Below are 14,462 nucleotides of genomic sequence, written 5' to 3' on the forward strand. Positions count from 1 at the left end.
ACTGAGCGACATAGCTGGGTTAACTTAACTTAACTTTTTTTTTAGTGCAGACCAGGCATAAGTCTTTCCCTCCTCAGAGGAGGAGGAAAAAAGAGATGGGGGAGTTAAGGCCTAATTCAGCACAGCCCTCGAGGAAGGCAGCACTTGCTTACTCCACAGGCCTTGCAGTAGAACTGCTGCCGCAGTAAAGGCCCTGCGGAATCCAGAGGAGGGAGTGTGGCTCTACACTGTTCCATCCGTTGAAAGATGCCTTGTTCCCTGGTTGCAAAATCTTTCTCCTTCTGGGATCAGCTTAGGGTAAACTACACATTTTGTAGCTTGGATCAAACAATTGGGGAGTGTCCAGGTCTTTACAAATGTGATGAACTACATTGCCAATTAACTCAATCTGTTCAGTGGAGTTTTTACCACCTTAAATTAATATTATTGTATTGGGGTGAGGGAAGGCTGGAGACTGATCAGTAGTTGGATCTTATGCCCTCATCTGGAGTTGTTTACTGGATATCTTGTTGTGGTGGCTAACTCTTGTAGCTTTTTTGATTGGCTTTGTGGGTTGATCAGTGCTGCCACTAGGAACTGGGGATAGGGAGGATAATAGCAGGTATTATTTGTTTCTGCAGGTTTGGGCTTTTAGTCCTTTTGTGATCAGTAGCCTTTCAGATGTAGGCCTGCAGCTAGTGGCTCTGTCCACACTGGACTTTTGTTAGCAAAGCTTTTGTCGTTCAGGGGTGTGAAAAAACCACCTCCCTGAACCACAAATGTTTTGCTCCCAAAAAGCACCAGTGTGAACAGTGCTTTGTCGGCAGGACAGTGTCTGCCATCCGTGATGAGATCATTTTCTAATCAAGATGTGGCTATTTTGGAGATGACTGCAGGAGTGTGCATACAAAATCTGAGACACATGCATACACAAAAGTCGGGAAGTCTGGGTCTGCATTCTGGTAAGCATATACCAGTCTTTATTTTTCATGTAATTACTCCATTTCTCAAACTCTGTGTGCCTGCTAGATAATGGTTCATTGCTGTGGAAGCAGAGATGTAAGCAGTGAGAAAGACCTAATATGTCATCAAATTAATTTCTCTAATAATGCAACCGAGTTCGCCACTTTGTCTCCTAGTGTTCTGAGAATTCTAGTTTTAAATGTCCTAAAAAATGGAGGTTTTTTCTTTCTGTGGAAAGAGACTGTCCTGCAGCTTCATACATTTCACTTTTGGGGATGCAGCCTGAAGGAGTCTTTTCTTAGTTTCATAGTGTTACTTTGACTCCAACAGAATTTATTTATTCTATAGGGCAAGGACTGACTCCAACACTGCAGCTCTTAAGCTTCGTACCAGTTGAGGATGTCCTGCATGTCTTTTAAGATGCATAATAGTAGAGTGCTTGAGAGACCCACAGTGTGGGGGCACGTGGTTGTTCAGGGCGCATTGGGGCAGTGGCCAGGAAGAAGGGTAAATTATGTGGGTAAGAGCTTCAAGACAGGCCTTGTGGAGTTCTAAGTTCCACAGATCTGAGGTCCCTGTTCTGATGACTCTTATGAAGTTAGAAATTACCATTCATAGGTCAAAGTGTATTTTGAATGACTGAAAATAGTGAAAAGCAAACTGTTTTTTTAAAACTGATTTAATCATATAAAGTGTTAATTACAAAGGTAAGGACCCTTTTTTGTTTTAAAATATAATTAAACTGCTATCATCGTTTTAAATGAAATTTTTGTTGCCTAAGATTTAGCTTACATTCCAAAAATCCTTTTAATGTATCTTTTTTTTCTTTGTGGCTTAATTTATTTGAATACTAGGTATTGCTTTATTTAACACATGGCTCTTATGTTGTCATTGTTATAGTCCATAACAGTTAATGAGTAAATTGCATTAATCAGGAAAGTTCTTTTGAGGTAGACTAGAAATGGTATCCGATATTCATATTGCTTTTCTCATGTCCGTTTTGATGAATCTATTTATTACTTCTGTAATAAGTAGTACACATGGTTGGTTAGCCAAGTTATTGAACTTTATCAACCTTGGCTGAAATTCACAATGCATGCCAAACTTCTTGTAACGTGTAAGAAATTACATCTTGGCTAAAAGGTTCAATAATGATTACTCTTGTAATGGAATCTGTTCACAAAGAATGAGATTTAACTGTATGCCTATGCTTTTTAAAATTCATTCTGACACTGAAATAACATGCCTATAGATTAGATTAGATTAATTTATGATACACAATCAATTTAAGAACGTGTTCAATTATCTGTTATGAAACGGTTAAAAAGACTTGTCTATGTGCCTTGGGAGGAACTGGATCTTTCTTGTCAAATGTCTTTTTTAAATATTTTACTTGGAAAGGTTTTTCTGCTTATAAATGTTAATATAATAATAATACCTTTCATAGGATGTGGAGATGGAAAAGATCTTTTTGATGAATCAATCCATCTCTCTACCAGAGCAGGATTTATTTCCTATGGTGTCTTATATATACACATTCTGAAAGTCAATAGCACTAGAGCATTATGGTTGTCTGAGTGACCTTAGCTGTGCATTTTAGAGTTGGTTAGGAATTTTCCATCAGAATGATTTTCCAACAAAAAATTTGACATTTTCCATGGAAAAATTCCAGTTTTGCTTAATACATCTCTACCCCGATATAACACGACCAGATATAACACAAATTCAGATACAAAGCATGGGGGGGGGCGGGGGCTGCTGTGCACTCCAGTGGATCAAATCAAGTTCGATATCATGTGGTTTCACCTATAATGCGGTAAGACTTTTTGGCTCCTGAGGACAGCGTTATATCGGGGTAGAGGTGTAATTTCAATTTTTTACTGGGAAAATGGAAATTTTGTGACTTCCTGGCTGCTTGCCTAAAAGATTCTTGTCACTTTTTTTCTTTCTGCCTGCAGGAAGAAGGTGGAATTGAGAATGGCCTTCAGGCAGGCAGCAAAAAAAATCCATTTTTTGGTTCTTCTAGGACAGGATCTTTCTGGAAAATCCTTCCCTAGAAAATATTTAATGTTTTTGAATTTTCATCTCATTCAGGGTAAAATTTGTTTTTCAAAAACACAAAATATTTCCTGGGAAGGGATTTTCATTTTCTGGCCAACTGGAAGGCATTTGGATTCTCTACAATGCTTGTGATTTCTTAAGTAAAACAGTAACTATTGATTTATAGGCTTCTTAATATTTGTTTTCTAAGAACATAAGAACAATCATACCGGGCCAGGCCAATGGTCCATGTATCCCAGTATCCTGTCTTCGAACAGTGGCCAATACCAGGTGCTTCAAAGAGAACGAACAAAACAGGCAATCATCAAGTCGTCCATCCCGTCACCCATTCCCAGCTTCTGACAAACAGAGGCTAGGGACTCTTCAAAGCATGGTTTTGCATCCTGGCTAATAGCCAGTGATGGACCTATCCTCCATGAATTCATCTAGTTCTTTTTTGAACCCTGATAGTGTCTTGGCCTTCACAATGTCGTTTTGCAAAGAGTTCCACAGCTTGACTGCATTGTGTGAAGAAATACTTCCCTTTGTTCGTTTTAAATCTATTGCCTATTAATTTCATTTCGTGACTCCTAGTTCTTCTGTTATGAAGAGTAAATAACTTCCTTATTTACTTTTGCCACACCAGTCATGATTTTATAAACCTCTATCGTATCCCCCCTTAGTCGTCTCTTTTCCAAGCTGATAAGTCCCAGTCTTATTAATCTCTCTGCATGTTGAAGCTGTGCCATATCCCTAATCATTTTTGCTGTTGCGCTTTTCTGAACCTTTTCCAATTCCAGTATATTTTTTTTGAGATGGGGCGACCACATCTGCATGCAGTATTCAAAATGTTGGTATAACATGGACATATATAGAGACAATATGATATTCTCTGTCTTATTGTCTATCCCTTTCTTAATGATGCCCAACATTCTGTTAACTTGACTGCCACTGCTCATTGTGTGGATATTTTCAGAGAACTATCCACAATGACTCCAAGATCTTTCTTGAGTGCTAACAGCTAATTTAGACCCCATCATTTTATATGTATAGTTGGGATGACGTTTTCCAATGTGCATTACTTTGCATTTATCTTTTCTAAGGAAAATGATACTCTCTTTGAGGGATTTTTGACTGAAGTAAGTGATTGGTCTTTTTAACTCTAACTTTCAGCTTTAACTTTTTTTTCCCCCATTGGAATTCCCTTTTAGGGTATTTTTTGTTTGTTTGTTCTTTTTTAAATCCATCAGCTCATCTGTCAGCATCTGCAGGAAAAAGACTCCCTCTAAACTGTGCAGGAGACCTAAACTGCTCACAAGGGACCAACTCGGGGAGATTGGCTTCTTTGGAGTTTAGAAGCTCAAATCTGTAGGAACACAGCTCCTAACTCCTCAGTGGTGTTAAGAGTTCTTTGAGAGAAGGGGTAAAGTCTTGATGACATTGAAATCAATGGCAAAACTCCTATTGAATTAAAGGGGCCAGAATTCAGAAATTTCATCAAAGTGCATACAATCTAGAGAAAATAGATCTATTAACAAATTAGATGGATGAACTTAATGGCTGAGGATATTCAAATCCTCTGAACTGTGTTTAAAAAAATACTAATGTTTGCTATGTTCCTTTTCATCCATTTGTTTTTGATTCTCTTTAAAAATCAAGTTTCTTTGAAGACTTGCATTTTAAAATTTGTATTGCTTATATAGCTCATGGTTTCGTTATCCTCTGCACAATAAGCAATTTTTCCTTTTAGTATTTGTTCCATTGTTTTGCTAGGGATAAAAGGTCTTTTGATATTTCAATTTTTTATCCTTCTGCTGCCTTTCTCTTTCCCTGCAAGCTGAAACTGAATATTTGTTTGCTTACTTCTCCCTTTTCCATTTACAGTAGAGGTGTTTCATTTTAAACCTCAGACTTCTCCATAGCCCGTTGGGCTGATTCTTAGTTCTTCTGTTTCCTTCTTCCTTGCACATTGTCTTTTAACTAGTTACACCTTTTTGAATTTTAGGCCTGCCTTCTACAGAGTGACTTCTAATACTTCTACCGGTTGTACTGAACAAACTTAATTCCACCAAAACTTGTTTTCCTGAAATCCCAATATGTTGCATATTGTGATTTCTTTCCGCTCTCTCTCTTGAATTCAATTGTCTGGTCACTGGTTGTAAGTTGCTATTCTTGATCAATTCTTCCTTGCCACTAAGAAATAGACCAGGATACTTACAATGTGGATCATAACATTGTTTTGTGTTTAATTAAGGAACCTTTTTGATGCTTGTCTGTCTATACTTGTTTAAAATCTTCCATGTGCACTGAGGGTTAGCATACAAAGAGTTACTTCAAAAATTTTCTGTTCTTACAGTCATTTATCCTGGTTGTTTTCAGGAGGTATCTTTTGGGTCATTTCTTGTCAAATAACTTCACCACTATACTTATCATCAAATGCGAGCTCCCTAGCGTGGTAGATGCTTTTGTAGCCCAGTTATTGCATTTCTTCCTTCCTTTCTGTCCCTTCTGCATAGAAAACATCCATCAGTAATGACTGAAGCTGGATGAAATATCTGTAAATATAGATATTTTTGTTTAAATTTAACAGTTTTCAAGTTCATGAACAATTGGAAAAAGGTTCTGAAATTTAAAAAAAACATTTTGTGTGAAATAGTTTTACCTTCTGGTTGTGATCAATCAGAGTTATTTTTGTGCAAATATTCATTCTTGTGAATTTTGAAAAAGCTGCTGGATAAGTATATTGGTCTTTGCCTGTCCAAAAAAATCTCCCAACAAAGCTATAGTCTAGTGGATTTCACACAGGGCTGGGAGCTGTAAGTGTTTATGGCACTCAACATTAGGTGAAGTAAGTTGTTATCCTTATTTTACACACGGGTAGTTAATACTTCCAGAGGCTGACTTGCTCTGACTTTAGGTAAGTCTGTATTAGCATTAGGACTACAGTTCAACTACAGGATGTAAATAACTTCCATTGACTTCAATGGGAGTTACTTTTGTTCTGTAGTGGGAGCAGAAGTTGAATGGAGCCAGTTTATGGCAGTTTGGAAAGTTGGTGCTTCCCCAACTCTTAATGAGTGTGAAGAAAGCCTTCAAAAAAGATGCACTGAGTGTTCATCTGGGTCATACCCAGTCTGAAACAGTTGCTTTGAAAAACTTTGAATTGACTTTAGTCATGAAAATGGATGTTAACTCTGAAGGCCAAATGTTGACATGTGTCATCTTAACTATTTCATATTTGGTTGAAGCATGCAATTAAGGAGCGATGAACATGCACACACTCTACTGTGTATGACAGCTCATTTTGGATTCTAGAGGGATGGACTAGAATTACAGGCTGAGTTTGGGAGAAGATCACCATTTCCCCTGTCTGAGACCTGCTAGTCTTATCTCTTATCAGAATAAACCCCCAGATCTCCTGTGTCTATTTGCTATATCTAATCACCTAAACTACAATCTCTTCCAGTCAAATCCCTTGAACTTTAGTGAGTGAAAGTTTAAAGGCACTAAGGATAGTCAGATACCTGTTTATCATTAGAAACTAATGGGAATTAGGAATCTAATTTACACTTGTGTCTTGGAAAACAGATACTGAGAGAAATTCTTAAATTAATAGAGGAAACATAATTGGCAAGGCAATATCTGAAAATATCGAGGATTTAAGATCTGAGGTTGCAGGTACTGATACGTAAGTATTGTTGACCTGTTTTTACACACTTAAGAAACTGAGGTTGAGTGTTACTCACCTAGTGAACTCTATGGACCAGCAAACTGGCTATAGGAATTGAGCAGCTTGGATTCTGTGCAACCTTTAATTAATTGTTTTAACCTCTGATCCTCTATTTCTTCACCCCAAAAATAGCTTACCTATTTCATAGGGGTGTGACAAAACCTAACTTTATGTTTCTATAGTGCAAGTATTAACAGTCACTGGCGCAGTTGGAAATAGAATACAGGACCTAATAGCTTTTGGCCAATATGTCTTTCTTTCTAAATGCAATTGCTTCTCCACCAGCTTTCAGAATTCACAGGTGTAAATTTTCATATGAAAATACATTTTTGGATCTTGCACAACAAAATTGAGCAGAAGCACTTGACAAAATTTTTTTTTATATAACTATGAATTTATCAACAAGTGTGTCTAGTTCTAGTACTGACTTTCCACAGGTGAGAATCTTTCCACTGAGGCCTTGTCTACACTGATGGATTGCCTGAATCCAACTGCTGGTGGCCAGACACTAGTGTAGCTGCTTTTACGTAAACCTCACGTTTAGAGATGCAAGCTGAAATGTGCCCCACTGCTTGAAACTGAGGCAGAGAAGGCCTCAGTTTCAGACATGGCACTAGGTTATATCATGTAAAGATTTCTAGTTCTTGCTTATTTCCCATGCTCCTTGCATTTGTGTACAGATGCTATATGTTAATACTCTTCTTATTCTTCATCTTTTGTTTCAGAACAACTCCATCTCCTGCCTTACTTTGTATGTTGGAACCACATGATGGATCATTTGAGTTACATAACAGCTCCCCTTCTCTCTCTTTCCTATGTAGTTAAAAGCATTTCTAAAAGGTCTTCCAGTTTGAACCCGGCAGGCCGATACCCATTCTGTTTTACATGGAGCCCATCTAATCCAAAGAGGCTCTGGTTGTAAGAGGTGTTCCAATGCTGTCTAAATCCCCAAACCTCCACACTCCAGCCTCTTCCATTAGTCGCTCTTCAGTGTCAATCTTTGTTTGTTTGCACCTGAAGAATCTTTGAAAAGATGAACTGCGACATGCTAGTATTAAATTCTCTTCACAAGGATCCTGAAGTGATTCATGACTGTATTTAAAATCTTCTGTTGTTGGTTAATTAAACTAATCACTTTCATCTCACGTTTTCCCCAAGAAGACAGAGGAGGGCATGGAGAAGACTGGCAAAAACTGAACAAATTTGTGTTCCATCCTTTTGTCACTCTTGTTTCTGTAATATAGATTGTAAGCTCTTCAGGGCAGGACCCTGCCTTATATAAAATACCTTGCACAGTTTTTAGACCACTACAGTGTTTGTGTAAATAAATAATAATAAATATTAAGTTTAAGAAAATGGATTTGGTCAAATTTTATGCAAGTAGAGCTCACAAGTTTTATAGAAAACTTGGAATATCATGGAAAAAAACTTGCAGGATAATGCTTGCAGTATCCAGCTCTCTTTAGCCGGCAGCACAGTATGTCTTTTAATTATTCTGTCTTAGATAAAATATTCCTTTTTAATTTATTAAATTTACTTCTCATATGAACATTGTGCGATTGTACTTGCCAAAAGGAGATTTAAAACGTGCAGCTAATTTTTTTTAAAGAATGCTTAATTAGGACTCAGCTCAGCAGTGGAGAAGCCTCTGATACTGTTGGCTCACAGGAGGTCTGTGCAAAAATGTTTGCACTCAAAAAAGAAACTGGAGACATTTTGGCTGCCTTCCCTGTTCTGCTTTGGAGTGAAAATTCTGGTGTATGATTTGAAATTATGACTGAGAGGAAAAGCCATTCTAGGTGTGCCAAACTGCCCTTTCTCCTGTCTGATCCCTCTTTCTCCCCCACCACACACATGCACACTTAATAGGAAAACTATACAAGGTCCAATCAAGAACAACTTTATAAACCAAACCAGTTTCTGGGTCCTACTGAGAGCACCTCAGGAAGCTGAGTGGACTTTCAAAATAGGTAAGACCGACCTATTAGTTGGGGGCGGCGGAGAAGGGATCCCGTTCAGCCTGAACAGCCAGTGTTCTTCATGCCTGTCCCTTGTACAATTTTTTTGGTGTGAGTGGGTGGTAGGAATAGAAAGGGGGGGGGGGGGGGAACAGAAATAAATCATTTAGTGCACAGGATGGCTAACAATCCCCTAACACCAATATTTCACAAAATGAAAAACTTTGAACAGCTGTTGCTAATGGCAGTTCTGAGTGATTATGACAGGTCTGAAGCAGAGTTTCTTGTTACTCATGTCAGGTAAATTCTTTGTGTATTTTTCACTATTACTGTGTTTTCCTGGCATATTTTTTACAATTATTTGGAGTAAAAGATACTGAAGCATTACAGATACTTTAAGTAATACACTAAGACATTTATTCTCCCCTCCTGATTGTGTGTCCTTGGAAGGTGTGAAAGTAACAGCACTGGTAAGCAGGCTAGGTTTATTAACAGTTCTGATCAGTTGTCCATGAGCAGTTAAGTCTTCAAAGGCTGTCTGACAAAGAAAACATTCACCGTTGTACAGTCATCTTTGTCAGGTTTGACTGCCATCATGAGTCTGATCTTCCTGTTACTGAAGTCAATGTGAACAGGGTTATCCTCTTCTTTTGAATATAGATTTTTGTTATGGTCAAGAATTCTTCTTTTCTTTACCATATAAAGATTGGCTTTACAACCTATTTGTGGCATAGCAACATATTTCCACTGTCTATTATAGGTGTAAGTATATGAATTTCAGAATAAACAGGCATATGCTAATTTCAGCCAATATATTTTTCTAAGAAAATCAATCCAAATAACATTGGGGAATATGGGTAACACTGTTTTTTAAAAAATAAGTAATTTTTTGTTGTTACAGGCTCAGATTTTTAAAATTGCACATGTGTATGCAGTTTTATGATCATGCCATCATGATAACTATGTGTAGATGTCTCTTTCTGATGTGTAACTTTTCATTTATGACTAGCTACCTTGAAGTTGTATGCTCAATTCTTACATTCAAAGGCACACAGGAGAAAACCTGGCTACAGTGTTTAAAAGAACGAAATACTACAAAGACAAAAGAAATAAATAAAACAGTGCAAATGAAGTATTACTACATATGTTTTTGAAAATTTATTAACCAAATACAAACTGGAGTGCCAAATTCAGATATTTTTCTTTTAAATATAAAGAATGATTTGTGTCTATAGATGACTGGCTTTCTTGCTGAAAGCCAAACTGTCACATGTAAAGACAACCAAAAGAAAGCATGAACTTGGCCCATGCTTAATAAAACACTGAGGAGATTATAAAGTTCAAATAGATTGTGACTTGGTTGCAAATATGAAATTGTTCAAAGGTAGTGAAAACTTGTGTAAATGTCTACAAGGGATTGTAATGGTAGTAACATGACACCATAAGTGGTAGCTAGCGTGGCCATGGTGCCACGTGCTGCAGACAATCGGAATATTTAAGCACAATTTATCCTTTTAGAAGCATGCCCTACCACTGGACAGAATAAGGGAGTAAAAAGTTCAACAAAGAAACAAAGGCTGAGATTTTTGAAAGCCGTTTATGCTATTTAGATGTGTCTTCTCTTTTAATGGAAGAAGTGTGTCTAAATCCCTTAGACTACTTAGGAGAGTGTCTATTGTAAGCCAAAGAGTAGGTTTCAAGGATCAAACTGGGACTGCATTGAAAAGAGTTATATACTCCAAGCTAGTCTCCCACTGCACCCCACCGTCTACTGGTCACATAAACAAATGCCTAATGGGGCCCATCCTCTATAACTTGAAAAATTGCTGCTCAAAAGGTGATCCACAAGTCTGTATTAAACTCAGATTTTGGTTCAGTAACTAATACTTGGTTATAATCTGATTATATTTTAAGTAATTTATATATCAAGATTTTTCTTTAGATTATAAGACTTCCCCCCCGTGCCCCGCCTGGGCGTGTGCCAAGCCTTTGTGTTTTGAGGCAGACACTCGACATGAAAATCTTTAGCCTGACTGGTTAGTTTCGGAACACTATAAGCAAGCAGAAAACAGGGTCTTATAATGGGAAGTGTCTGGTAACCCTAACTATAGGTGGCACTTCAAGATTTTCCTGTAATGGAGTGCCTATCACAATGGGGCTCATCCTGATGGGAACCTCTGGCTGCTACTGCAAGATATTTATATTGAATAATAGCAATTTACAATATAAAGCTAGGAAACGCAAGTTCACATGCGTTAATAAGCAATAGTTTTTAATAGTCATTGACCCAAGATTTATAACATTTTGAAAGGGTAAATCTGGTCAGCTATTGGAGGTCTAGCTGGGTATGTGTGTGTCATAACTGCATAGATTTCTTCATGTAAAACAACTGTTCTGTTGTCTCATAAGGTGGTAGGACTTTTCAGAAAGTGTAATTACACCAAATATTAATTTTTGGCTGGCTGAAGGCATTTGGCTCTAATCTTGAAGTGCATCTGCTGGATAGCTCTGATGTAATTGTAATATTTTGTGTTTACTGTACAGTAAATGATTTAACTTTCTTTGGTTCATTTGGTACATTTGCTAATTTTCCACAGGAAAAACAAATGAATGTTAGATACTTAAGTTTTCTATTTTTATAGTTTACAATATATTTGATCTAAGAAAATACTTTTGTATTTTTATTTGTTGAAGGAAGATGGTCTTCCTTTCACATTAAATACATATTTTTAATTTTGTCATCTCAAATGTGTATATGTAAAGTAATTATTGTTTTGTTTAGAGCACGATGTTAAACTGAACAAAAAAGTGTAATAACGTGAAACTGTTTCTTTTATTTTAACATTGGTTGGATGGAAAACAGAACCAAAACATTAGTCATCCTAATTCATTTTGGTTGGCTTTCTCCATAACTCTTGAATCCAAGAACAACAAAATTGTCCATTTTTCACTCTCTGAGAGAGGCAGGATATATTTAAATTTAACATCAAACTTTGCAATGAAAATCAGTGTCTAAAGTTAGTGTTAGCAAAATGAACAAATAATATCAAAATACTTGATACAGCTTGCTCTTTCTAAAGTCTTGAAAAAGTTTTTAAAAAGCATGGCATTCAGATTGCTTGATTTACGTTTAGTGTGACTCAATCAAACTTCTGGAGCTGAATTACCTTTCTTCAATATTGATATTCAAAAGGAACAACAGTTTGTTCCCAAACATTGCGGTCTATGTGTGTGAAATTGTTTATCGCTTATTTTTGGACTCTGAAAAGTCAGGAGAAGTGCATATAACTTTGTGACGTATTTTGTAGTGGTTTGGAAATAGTTACATGGAGAATACTGTCTGGATTTATCAAGATCTCCAAGAAGAAGCTGCAGGTATTTCAAGCCACCTCCAAGAAGCAGAAATCTGTTGTCATGGCACAGGAGACTTTTTTTGTTTTTCTTTGTTTCAAGAAACTTGAGTGTTAATTTTGACTGTCAATGACTCCTTGTAGTCTCTGCTAATGGTATAGGATTTAAAAAACTCATGTTTCTAGCATTATGATGTGCATTATAAAATGGAGTAAAGAAGTTTCTCAGCCTTAAAAATACTTGCAAGATGTTGCTCTTGTGGCATGGGACAGGCTGAGTTTATTCAAAATGAAAGATCTGGTTTATTGTGTAACACCAACTTACCATGGCTAGCAAGAAAAACCTTAGCTGAAATATTTGCCTACTCCTAAATAATAAATGATCAAGTTGCGAGGATTTGTGATTTCATCGCAAAACTCCGCTTTAAAGGGAGCACAGTGTACATCAATCCTGCACAAGAACTTCATGCGTTTGGAATGCTTGGGTTTGCCTTATTTATTCTAGTGAAGGAGTGTTTACAAGGGCAGCTTGATTAATCAGTGCTCATCTTTGTTGGTGCTTAGTTCTTACTTTGTGTTAAAATTATCCCAGTGATGCATCTATACAAGAACCAAGTCATTTTACCTTTGCTGCATGTAGTGCAGTTGACAAGGGTCTAGAAATTGTTGTTGTCTATCAGGTAGTCTGGGCCCTTGTTATAGAACTTGGGACTGGAAATCAGGAGACTGGGGTCTATTCCTGCTTGTAATGATGACTTGTTAAATGATCTTGAGCAGGTGCTTAATCTTTGTGTGCCTCACTGTCTCCCTTGCAGAAATGGGGTTACACCACCTTTGTAAACATCTGAGAATGAAAGGTACAGAATAAGTGCAAAGTATTATTTAAAGGGGTGTATGTAATACCTATAGTAAAGGTTGCGTTAGTGTTTTATTTTTAAGGTGTCATTTTGATCTGATCTTTTCAGCCCAAAAGATAAACGTGGAAGGTTTGTTCATGGCCCAAGAACCCCCCTCTCCCTTTAAGTTCTAACAGTAGTAATAAAGGTTGGGTGTCTGAATCTTTCTCTTTAAATAAGTTGAAAATATGCTTATCTTGATTAGCTCTAGTTCTTTAGTGGAACAGTAAGTTGAATCTTTAAATTTGGCTGGGAAATGGAGGTTCTGTTGCAGACATACCTTGCGTGGTCTTGTAAAAATTGGCCTACAGTAATATTTTTGAGGTTTTAAACTGTACTTTGTGGGTACACGCTAGATTCTGTAAAGCAAAGTCATAGCTGACTGCCAATGTTCTGTTGGTTCTGTGCTCGTGTGCATGGCACAAGAAAATTCATAGGGAGTATTATTTTTATTTGTCTTGGAGCAGTGCCTCAGAGCCCCAGTAATGGACCAGGACCCCTTTATGCACTAGACATATAAACACAGAACAAAAAGGCTGTTTCTCCCTCAAAGATTTTACAATCTAAGTAAAAAGCGTAATAAATGTCTTTATGCTGAATTAGAGGCAGGGTCAGAAAGGAGACCTACTTCTGATGAAAGTACCAACAGCATGGTGACAAAGAGCTGGGAAAAGGGGTCCTGTGCTACATTCCCCCCCTAAAGTGCCTCTTTGCTCAGAGGAAGGCCCACTGGACTGACTTTATGTGAATAATAGACATTACCAGAGTTGACACTTGTATGGGGAACCATATGGTCCTGAAGTTGCAGTTCAAATGGCCTGTACGGATGAGTAAGGAGTTGGAAAAGTTGCTATTTTTATAGCGTACACTTGTATCAGGAGAGTTTCTCTTCATGGCTGATGTTTTAGATTGCATTATAAGTAAAAGCTACTCATTTTTATTTTTATAGATTCATAGATTATAAAGCCAGAAGGGACCATTTTGATCAACTAATCTGACCTCCTGCATATCACAGGCCATAGGACTTCCCTGAATTAACTCCTGTTCTAACTAAGGGTATGTCTACACTGCGGGATTATTCCAATTTTACATAAACCGGTTTTGTAAAGTTTGTATCGGTCGGTGCCGCGGCCCTAAGCAGCATTAATCGGTGTTGTGGCCTTGTCCGAGTCTGCGTCATTTCCGGGCGTTTCCTGTGGTCGCCCCCCCACCAATCCGTGCTATCCCATGGTCTGCGTCTCCTGCCCATTGGACTTCTGGGTTGGACCATGCATGATGGTTCAAACAGGTTGAGGTGCTTGGATAAATTGTCGTCCCTCTTCTCTGCTGAAGCCGGGACATTTTTTCGGCCCTTTTTCCTCGTTGCCGTTGGCAGCGATAGCCGGCACCATGGGCGTTCGACTTTCTTTTCGTCACACCGTATGTCTACGGTTTGCTCCGCGCTGGTCTGCGCGCTACACGGCGTTCTTTGCTTTGCGATGGCGTTTCTCATTTTTCTGTACCGTCTGCTGTGTCAGGGGTTGGCTGAGGTCGGTCAGGCGTGCCA

At 37.8% G+C, this 14,462-nt stretch overlaps 1 protein-coding gene and 1 long non-coding RNA gene across 9 annotated transcripts in view; both read left to right on the plus strand.

The window, feature by feature from the left end:
- The window catches only part of WWOX (WW domain containing oxidoreductase), a 660,294-nt gene that overhangs the window by 22,623 nt on the left and 623,209 nt on the right, over positions 1-14,462 (plus strand). The gene's annotated exons all lie outside the window — the stretch shown is intronic.
- LOC142047951 (uncharacterized) lies at positions 7,844-12,243 on the plus strand. Its single transcript, XR_012657286.1, has 2 exons — positions 7,844-8,682; positions 9,680-12,243. It is a non-coding gene; the product is annotated as an uncharacterized LOC142047951 (long non-coding RNA).

Source organism: Chelonoidis abingdonii, chromosome 19 (assembly GCF_003597395.2).
Source record: "Chelonoidis abingdonii isolate Lonesome George chromosome 19, CheloAbing_2.0, whole genome shotgun sequence".
NCBI lineage: Eukaryota > Metazoa > Chordata > Testudines > Testudinidae > Chelonoidis > Chelonoidis abingdonii.